General features: G+C 40.0%; 1 long non-coding RNA gene across 1 annotated transcript in view; it reads left to right on the forward strand.

Annotated features, from left to right (window-relative positions):
- LOC113604129 (uncharacterized) overlaps positions 1–7,712 on the forward strand; it is a 205,185-nt gene extending 197,473 nt beyond the window's left edge. Inside the window, exon 4 of the long non-coding RNA XR_003425970.2 lies at positions 7,279–7,712. This is a non-coding gene — a long non-coding RNA (uncharacterized LOC113604129). The remainder of the gene's footprint in view (positions 1–7,278) is intronic.
- The last annotated feature ends 1,973 nt before the right edge of the window (positions 7,713–9,685 follow it).

Genomic DNA, 9,685 nt, shown 5'->3' on the forward strand with positions numbered 1-9,685 from the left:
TGTGTATCCCAGTTACCATCTTTCCATCTATATCCACATTTAGTTCAAAGAAAAACTCAAATCAAACTCACACAATGATTTCCCTGTCCCGGCTTCTGTACATGGTATACAACAATAGAAAGTACAGAACTACCCCCTCCCCTCCCCACACAAAAACCATTTACCTCTGTTGTGCAATCTTTTGTAAGTCTGACCATTCTGTTAATCACCTCTTAAGCGTAGTTAAAATAGCATGATCACTAATGTTCCCAAACAGGTGGTCTGATGCAACACTCCAGATTGTCTGACAATCACTGAGACACTCTTGGGTTCCCTGGACAATGAACTATCCAAGGCTTTGGGCAGTCGGTGCGAAGAATGAAACCAAACTCCGCTTTCTATGTGATTGGTAGGGCTTCCTCCGCCCGCACCAGGAACTACACCTTGGAAGCCTCGAGCTCTTTGAGCCCCAGGCGGCTGGCTCTCCCAGAGAGCACTTATGAACAACCAGCACCAAACCTCTGCTTGCCTACCACCCAAGCGGACTCCAGATCCTCACAATGGTGAGACTGCTCTCATAGTCACCCTTTCGGGAGAGCAAGTACAGAGGGGCAATGTTTCTTTTCTACAACATATACTCGTGGGGGGTCCTGCAGAGCTTTGACCTCACCAGGCTCTCTCAGAGATAATAAAAGACAGACTGCCATGTGGCCTTTCTTTCTGATGAGCATGCTTCGTAAGTTTTGAAAATCTGTTCCTTCACAGTGTGCGACCTTGTGGAATTCACCTCAAGCCTTGTTGCGATACAAGCGGGAACCAGGAGAAGACCCACCTTGCTCTACGTTTCATAGAGTGAGGTGGCATACCCTTGACAGACGTCAGTAGTGCTTCTTCTTAAGCACTCATTCTCTCTGAATTGCATGCAGAGAATGAACATTGGCTGAGCTGATTTTTATGCCCAAACTAGAGCAGAGAAAGCTCAAGGACTATGTCATAGCTAAACTGTGAAAATATGGTTTGAACTAAAGAGAAACGCTCACATCTGCCATCTCTTGGCAATACTGAGCATCAGCTCTGATGAATTCAATTCAGCAACTATACATCCCTGCTTTGCCATGCAGTCCCACGCACTTCACAGGATTAGAAAATGAGTCACATTCTCTAGCTGTAAACAGACCTCTGTGTGATCACAGATATTACATTCTTGCAGCAGCTGGCTTGTTTTATGGCTTGAACTTTTTTCACATCAGAAAGACTACTGCCTGGCCTTTTGCAGATGAACAGCTCTGTATGTGGGGTAAAAATACAAACCTACCAGTTCAGTAGTTACCTAACACTCCTCAGAGAGGAACCAAATGGGCGCTGGTTGGACACAATGGAAAGTCTGGATCTTGGGAGCTGAACCAACCAGGGGCACTGTATTGTGTTCAGACTACTAAACTTAGGAGAAACCTGACATTGAATATGAGCCAAGTCTACACAGAGGATACCCAAAGTCCAGATTCCTTTAAGTCACTCAATCTTCAAAGCCAAAGGTGAGCCTGATACCAGAAAAAGCTTTGCTTTTTAACAAAGCAAAAGGGGTCAGCAGAACTCATGCTCAGTGGGGACAGTAGGTGGGAGTTAGGGCATAGGGGGTGGGGGGAGCAGAGAGATGAGGTCCAAGGCATACACTGCAAATAGAATGGCTTTTATTTCCCAGGGGACTTAGGGGTATGTGAGTCAGACCAGTTTAAAAGTTCAGGGCAAGGGCAGAGCAGTAAATGAAAACAATTATCATTCATGGATTTATAGTGTACCTGAATTATTAAATTTTCTTGAGGCTAATTCCAATACTGTTGAAAACACAAAGAGGTGCTTTCTGGTTGGTTTCATCACCTTGAAAAGTACGGAAGCTACAGCACAAAGCGTTTCAAAAAAGTCTTTCTGGCAACATAAATGAAAGCTGTAAAGCAAATACCTTTGCTGAATGGCAAGATGAGAGAGTTATTTCTGAATTGGAACCTAGAAGCTAAAGGGGAACACTTCACACTTTGAAATGATAAAGCAATTTTCTGATAAAAGTTTTTACAAAGCATTTTCCAGTAAAGTGACCTTCCGTGTCTCTGGTCAAAGCCCAATTACTCATTTTCTTGCTCTTGCTGTGAAATGTTTTGAACTGATGTCAGCTTATGAGCTCCCACTTGGGGCAAAAATTTTCAACTTCTGTTTTTAAAATATGTCTCACATATTTTATCCGACATTTATTCTTCCTCCTGGTGTCCATCATCTAATCTTCTTTTAACATTAAAAGTAAAGTTAGTAAGTTAAAAAAAAATCTGCAGCAGCTAAAATTAATACAAATCATGGCTAAAGAAAAAATATCCAATTATGAAAGAAAATAGAACTACAGCGACACTCATTTGAACAAATTGCTATTTGCAGTTGTATCCAACAAATATGTATTCGCATTCACACTGTGCCAGGCACTGGTCAAAGCCCAGAAGGTCAGCAGCAGACAAAGTATGGAGGCAGACAGAGTAGAAGAGGTAGGAATTAACAATACATATACAATAACAGTAAACAGTACATAATAATATATGTAATCACGTAAAGTATCTGGTATCACATTAGCACATAGTAGTGGTAAATGGAGTGAAAGGAAAAATAAAGAAAGCTAAGGACTATGGCAAGTGATGGAAATGTCATTTTAGGTACAGGTTCTCTGGAAAGCAAACCTAGAACCGGTATCCTATAAATGTTAAGGTCTAGAGATCTAGAGGCAAACAGACTTGGATTTTGAATTGCAACTTGACAGTTCGTTAGCATTGTGTTCCCAGGCAGGTGGGTTGTCTTCCTAAATTTCAGTGCCCTAATCTGTGAAGTGGGGAGAAGGGAACCTTCTTCAAAGAACTCGTCTGAGTGCTTAGCCCAACACTTGGCATGCAGCAGTGCTCCATAAATGTTCATCCTTACTGTCTGACGTGTATGTGTGTGTGCGCGCGCGTGTGTGTAAAGCATTCACGCTCTATGTATCTGTGCTAATTTAAGGAAGCTTCTTCAGCTATCATGGCCCCATGGTTACATCTGTGGCTTTAACAGATTAGAAGCACAGTGCCTGGATCTCTCTTATATCCCTCTGCATTTCTCCAGTTGTCAGTAGACCCACACTGTTTCTGATTAACTTATTTTCCTTGGGGTGCTCCGAAGTCATTTTTACTGACTGTCTCTACTTTAACAAAAGGAAATGTATAATTGTTGAACTGCCAGAGGGCATAGTTACTGTTGTATTTTCCTACATCATTTCCAAAAGGTGAACATTTCCTACCAGCTTTTGAATCTGTCTTCCAACTGGGTAATGCTATATCCATCTTACGCCCAGTGGAGGTGATTATGATAAGGTATGAAAGAAACAAACTGGCTTACATGTAAGAAGACAGCTCCATACGTCCAGACTGGATTCTTAGCAACATTGCCACAGATAATAGATGTGACCTTTCTAAACTGAGGAAGGTTTTTTCTTTTTTTCTGCTTTCATAGACAAGAACGTCTGATAATGATGGCAGATTATGGCCTGGACTCTGACTGATTTCCCTGGCACCTCAGCACATCACCCAGAATTTTTTTTTATTTTTATTTCCTTATTACTCAGCTTGACTGCATACTCCTCAAGTCCCTTCCCACACAACCTGGTTATTCAGGTTACTTGGGGGATCAGCCAGAAAACTACTTTACCAGAGGAGTTTATGAGACAGGTGACTGGGAACAAATCGTAACTGGTGGCAGACCCAGAGCTAAATACCAAGGCCTCTGACTCCTGGACCCCTGTATCCATATTCACTTACCCTCAGCTTCCCTGCCCTGAGTGAATATGCCAAGATTCCCGCAAGATTAACAAGCAGGAATATATTAACAGAGAAGGAGTTGATTTTTTGCCCTGAGTATGAATTTTTCTACAAACCAGCCACAAATGCCATCAACACGGGCCATGTATAACCATAATATTATTTAAATTTATTCTACTTTCATAAAAATGTGTAGTAATACAAAACACTAGTCTTAATGTTTTGATCAATTTAACAGATAATGAGATTATGTGTCCTGAATAATAGCACCAAAGACTACAACACATCCTATGAAAACCGGAGCTCTAGCAAAGAAATTGGAATGTGTCACTACATTTTAGGTAGTTGTATCATTCCAAAATCAGTCATGTATGGGATGAGGTTTCATATAGAATCCATCTGGTGCTTGAATTCACAATGGCTTTTTCTTTTATGTTAACTCACATGTGTGCATAAGTTGTTATATATCTGTTTCTATCAAGAGAACCCTTTATGAATTCCTGGTAATCATCTCAAAAGGGTAAACATATACAGGAGGCATCAGTCATCACAAATAAAAGCAAACAAAGAATTTAAACTCCTTGTGCCTCCACACACATACAGTTATTGACAAAATTCTTTAAGTTAAATATTGCTTGAAAACTATAAGTTAAAATTGTCATTTTTCTTTATTTGGAAACAAGGAGTGGCCTTTATGCAACAGCATACTTAACTAAGCATTTCCCTGGACCCTGTACTTCAGGTGACCCCACATCACACAAACACAAACAAACACTAAATGTATTAAAGAGCACCTGGGTGCCACTGTCCCTGGGAACTGTTCAGTGCTGCTACAGCACAACCGGGGGCTCTAAACACCTGTTCTAATGATTGACACCATCCAGGCCTCTGAGACACAATTATGTATGTCTCTTGCCCTGCGTCCTGGCTGCTGTCATGAGGACCGTGCAGGTTTTATGGGCTGTGCCACTGCAGATGCTGGCAATGAACATGACTTCAGAGAGGAGAGTATGAGCAAGGCATGTTTAAGCAGGAGAAGAGACGAATCAGTCTACTACTCAGATTCTTCCTCTCGAACAGCATGAACGCAATAGGGTCTTACATTATGAAGAACAGAGCATCCCCTTCTAGGAATATATCGTAAAGCAAAAATTTAGAGTCTTATTTAAAAAAATAGATTCAAGGATGTTTTTTAAATCAGAATATTTGTTATAAAAAGATTATTATTTTCTTCAAAAAAATGTCCCTAAACATTGTAAAGCTCCTAAAGAATTCCTTCAACTTGATGACAAATGTAATGAATTAGCTGGTCTGAGAACCCTCAGTGGTCACAAAACATAATGCAGTACATTTCCAAAAACCTATTATGACTGCGTTGCCTTCTATGACCTCAAATCAAATTGACCTGCTCGATATGATTTAGGGTATAGCTAGGGGAAATGTTTGTCTTGCTAAATTTAAGGAACAACAAAAAGGACAGGATAAATCTGAATCCAAGCCTGGTCAAGCAAGACCACTATTTACACAACAGAGGCCCCAGTTCATGTACATTACTTCTCACTCAGATGCTCATTTCCTCTTTCTTTGGGGGCTGATATCTCTGGGTTCCAGATTTCCAAGGCAATGTAGCCAATTTTAAAGTCCAATAAATATTTTAAAATACAGCCTTAAGGAAAAGTGGAAAGAGACAATCCCAGGACAGAATTTCAGGCAGTTTTAAAGCAGGACTACAACTCTAGTTCCACGATCTTTGCTGCCTTTGGAATAATGGATTTGTCATTACCAAGAGCAAGGGGAAGCTACAAAGGCAATTAAGATCTCATTTTGAAAAGATCCACTTAAGCTTCTCATTACATTGTTAAATAAAATTAGAGATATGATAGTATTCCTATTTTTAAATTTAGATACCACAGCGTACAAAATTAGAAGTTAGTATACAGTTTCTGCCAGGGTTAATATTTACTCCTTAAATTCATCTGCCTATTGCTGTGGAATGTTAATTTTAGGTCATAAATGTGGATTGAAAACCAAAGTGAGGTAAAGCAGTTTAGAATTTAGAAGGACACTGTATTACAGTACACTGTTCTTTCAGAAAGACTAAGAAAAAAAAAAGCTTTGTATTAGTCAGTAGTGTTCAGTGTGCTATTTATAAGGGGAAGTCAATTATGTATACATATATAATTAATTAAAAAAACATCTGAAGTGGGACGCCTGGCTGGCTCAGTCGGTTGAGTGCCCAACTCTTGATTTTGGCTTAGGTCATGATCTCATCATTCATGGGTTTGAGCACTGCATCCTGCTTGGGATTGTCTCTCTCTCTCTCTCTCTCTCTCTCTCTCTCTCTCTCTCTCTCTCTCCGTCTCCCACTCCCCTCCTTGTGTTCTCTCTGTCTCTCCCTTTCTCTCTCTCTCAAAATAAATAAACATTAAAAAAAGTTTTAATCTGAAGTAATGCTAAATTGTTTACAGTGGTTATCTCTGGTAAGGGAATGGGGTAAAAAGCAGCTAACTTGAGTTTTTGCAAGAAGTATATGTTCATGTATTAAGTATGTGACTTGAAAGTGAGAAACACTTTTGTAAGAGAGCGGGTGTTGCATATTGTTTGCTCTCGTTTCCTACACTTACATAGCATGTGTCTCGTGCCTGGCTTTTCAAATTGTGGTGGATAGCAGGGTGCCAGAGTGCTCTCTAAGACACAGAAGAAACATGGTGGATTTTCTCCATGGTCAGTTATTTAAAGCCTTATTTTCTTTTATGTTAAAGCAAAACTTAAAACGTAAAGTAAATAGGATACAAAATTTGCTCAAATTATTCCTGTAAAACACAAAGCCTCAGTCGATGTCGTACTTGCCATGAACCACTCAGGGGCTCCGATTTGTGGGGAAATGAGAGGTGCAAAGTGAAGCTTGGAGAGGTTTAACGACTTGCCCAAGTCATAAGCTACTCATATCCATTTGTTTAAATATACAAATAAACTTTTTTACCAAGGCATGATTGACATATAACATTAACATATAACATTAAGTTATATGTTAACATATATATAACATATAACAGTTTCAGGTGTACAACAGAATGATTCAAAGCTCTTATATATTGCAAAATGATCACCACAATAAGTCTAGTTAACAAAAAAAAAGTTTTTTTAAGAGAGAGAGAATGCAAATGGGGAGAGAGGGGCAGAGAGAGAGAGAGAGAGAGAGAATCCCTAGCAGGCTCTACACTCAGCACAAAGCTGACACAGGGCTCAATCCCACAACCATGAGATTATGACCTGAGCTGAAATCAAGAGTCAGATGCTCAACTGACTGAGGCACCCAGGTGCCCCAACAAAAGAAACTTTTTAAAGAAAAAATGACTTTATTTGTTCATCCTTACTTAACTGCTTTTTTTCTTTCTTCTTTTCTTTATTGTAATCATGCACAGATACTTTTGCACACATGTAACTGAATGTAATTTTTTTGTTATATTTTTAGACAAGAGGTGAAAATGGTTAATTGCAAAAAGTGTGCGAGAGTTATACCAGCAAGTGTTGTCATACTCGGGATGGCAGTGGAATGTGCAGAAATACGAAGACATCATAGGTACGTGATTTTTTTTTAAATAGTAAATATTAGAAAACAGTAATTGTAAGGTTCAAATAACCTTCAAAGGTTGTTTAGGGAATATTTATTTGGACGAGCATTTGTAGTTTTGGGACCTTTAAATTCCTGATGTTTTTTTCCAGTCTTAATTCCTACTCATATCCCTTGTTAAAGAAAAATCGTTCCGACACTTGTTAAAAATGTCAAGGAAGGCTTTGTGCAAGACTATTACAATAGGGAGAGAAGTTGAGTTGAACTCTGAATATAGCAAAGGCAGACAGCAATAGAAAATTACTCAGAAATCAAGGGTGGGGAATTCTTGTTAAAGCAGGCTTACCAGGATTCCTGCTAAAGGGAGGCCGAATATTTAATGCCAAGGACAAGGGATGAGGAGTTTGATCAAATATCAAGGGGAGGGATTCTCACTAAACTGATTTAGTAGGATGCTTGCTAAAGTCAGGCCCAGGAGGAAGCCTCGTCAAGAAGCAGGCTCAGAGGAATCCGACCACGGTTTGGTCAAGGAGGGGTCTTTGTCACTTTGGGTTCTGTTTTCTATTTTGTTTTATTCTCTTCTTCCAACCAATAGCATCTGCCCCCACGAATTTGTTCTGGCTAAATGCCAAAACCAGTCTTCGGTGGCAAGAGTGAAAACGGTAAGATATGACCAATTTTAAAATAGTTTTGTGGATTTTGGAAGCTTTTTGACAGTTAAAACACACAAAAATCGTTCTCTGACTTCTAAAGTATTTGTAGGAAAACAAAAAGCACGCTTCTCATCAAGTGGCTAAACAGGCTTTTTTGAAATGATTGTCCTTACACATTTGTCAGGAAATTATACAAGTTTTGGCCTTACCCCAACCACTTCCTCCCTAAACAGAAGGCATGAAATAAATGATGCTTCTGCTAAAGATGCATCCCTCCTCTCCCAACTTTAAAAACAAATTCCCAGGGGCCAAAGAAAACATTTTATTTTGAAAGTGTACTTCATTTTTCAAAGTTGTTGTTATTTCCTGCATCACACAGTATGAGGTTTCATGTGGTAGCTCATGTAGCCTTTACAGATAAACATAAGGTCCACGAACAAAACAATCATGGCCCATAGAAAGCCTGGAGGCTTAACATCATGGCGTCTACTGCTTCACTTAGATTGGCTGATACTGATTTTCTTATATATCAGGGGACGTCTACATAAGAGTCTCCATGATTTAAATATCTTGGGGAGCTGTTCTTCATAGGAACCAAGTGAAAAAGAGTAAATTCGTGTAAAGTTTATCTTTAAAAAGATTTAGTGTTAAAACTCTGATTGCCAATTTGCACCATATTTATGTTTAGTTTTTGAAGGGTTCAGTTCTCTCTTTATGCACCTTGGCTTCTGGCCGTAAGGCGGATACCCATTTTTTTTTCCCTTGGAAGAGAGGTTGGGATTTGAGGCTGGGCCAAGAAAAGCCAAAGAGGCTAGGAAGCACTTACAGATGGAGATAATTAGCATATTAAAAATAGGCCAGCCAAATTTTGTGTGTGTGTGTGTGTGTGTGTGTGTGTGTGTGTGTGTGTGTGTTTTAATCAGGAAGTGGAGGGGTAAATGCTCTCTCTGGCAAGACTATAGAAGCTGTGTGGACGGAGGAAATGTGATTCACACTCTGGTATGAGAATGGTATTTTACTTGAACCAGGTTTCAAAAGACTGGAGCAGGAGTTCCTTTTACTGGAAACCATGGAGTTGGCGGGCTTTGTAGGGGCCTCCCTTGAAATTCTGCTCCAAGGCCACTGTTTTGAATTTTGTTTGAAAGTCTTAGAATGGGAGACGCTTGGTTTCGGAAGACACAGGACAAACATCATGAGCTCTATTGCTTTCTAATGCAGTAGCGGAAATGGTATTTCTGATACCACCTCCCATTGAAAGGGGATTAGAGAAGAAGGCAGTAGGTGGGAACCATGGCCCGAGAACAAAACTGTTTGGGCTTCCAGGGGCCGTTTTGCGAATCCTAAAGCAAAGGGCCGAGGCTGATCTGGATTCAGGCTCTATCAATGGGGTATGCTTAATTGCCAGATAATTCACTGTGGTTTCCTGAAGTTCTGATTCACAGAGTCAGCCCTTCAAATCATATGTTCCACCCATTCTCTGAAGTCTACTGTTATTCAAAACAGACTTAAGGGGTGTCTGTCCTGGAACAGGGCTTCTCAGTGGGTGCTATGGGCACCGAGGACTGAATACAGAACTATCCATTTGCGCCGAGAGACTTGTAACAATGACACAGAATTAGCAGTCCCTCAATTCTCATGGCCACCTCAAAGTGTAG

Source organism: Acinonyx jubatus, chromosome A2, assembly GCF_027475565.1.
Source record: "Acinonyx jubatus isolate Ajub_Pintada_27869175 chromosome A2, VMU_Ajub_asm_v1.0, whole genome shotgun sequence".
In the NCBI taxonomy this organism is placed as follows: Eukaryota; Metazoa; Chordata; class Mammalia; order Carnivora; family Felidae; genus Acinonyx; species Acinonyx jubatus.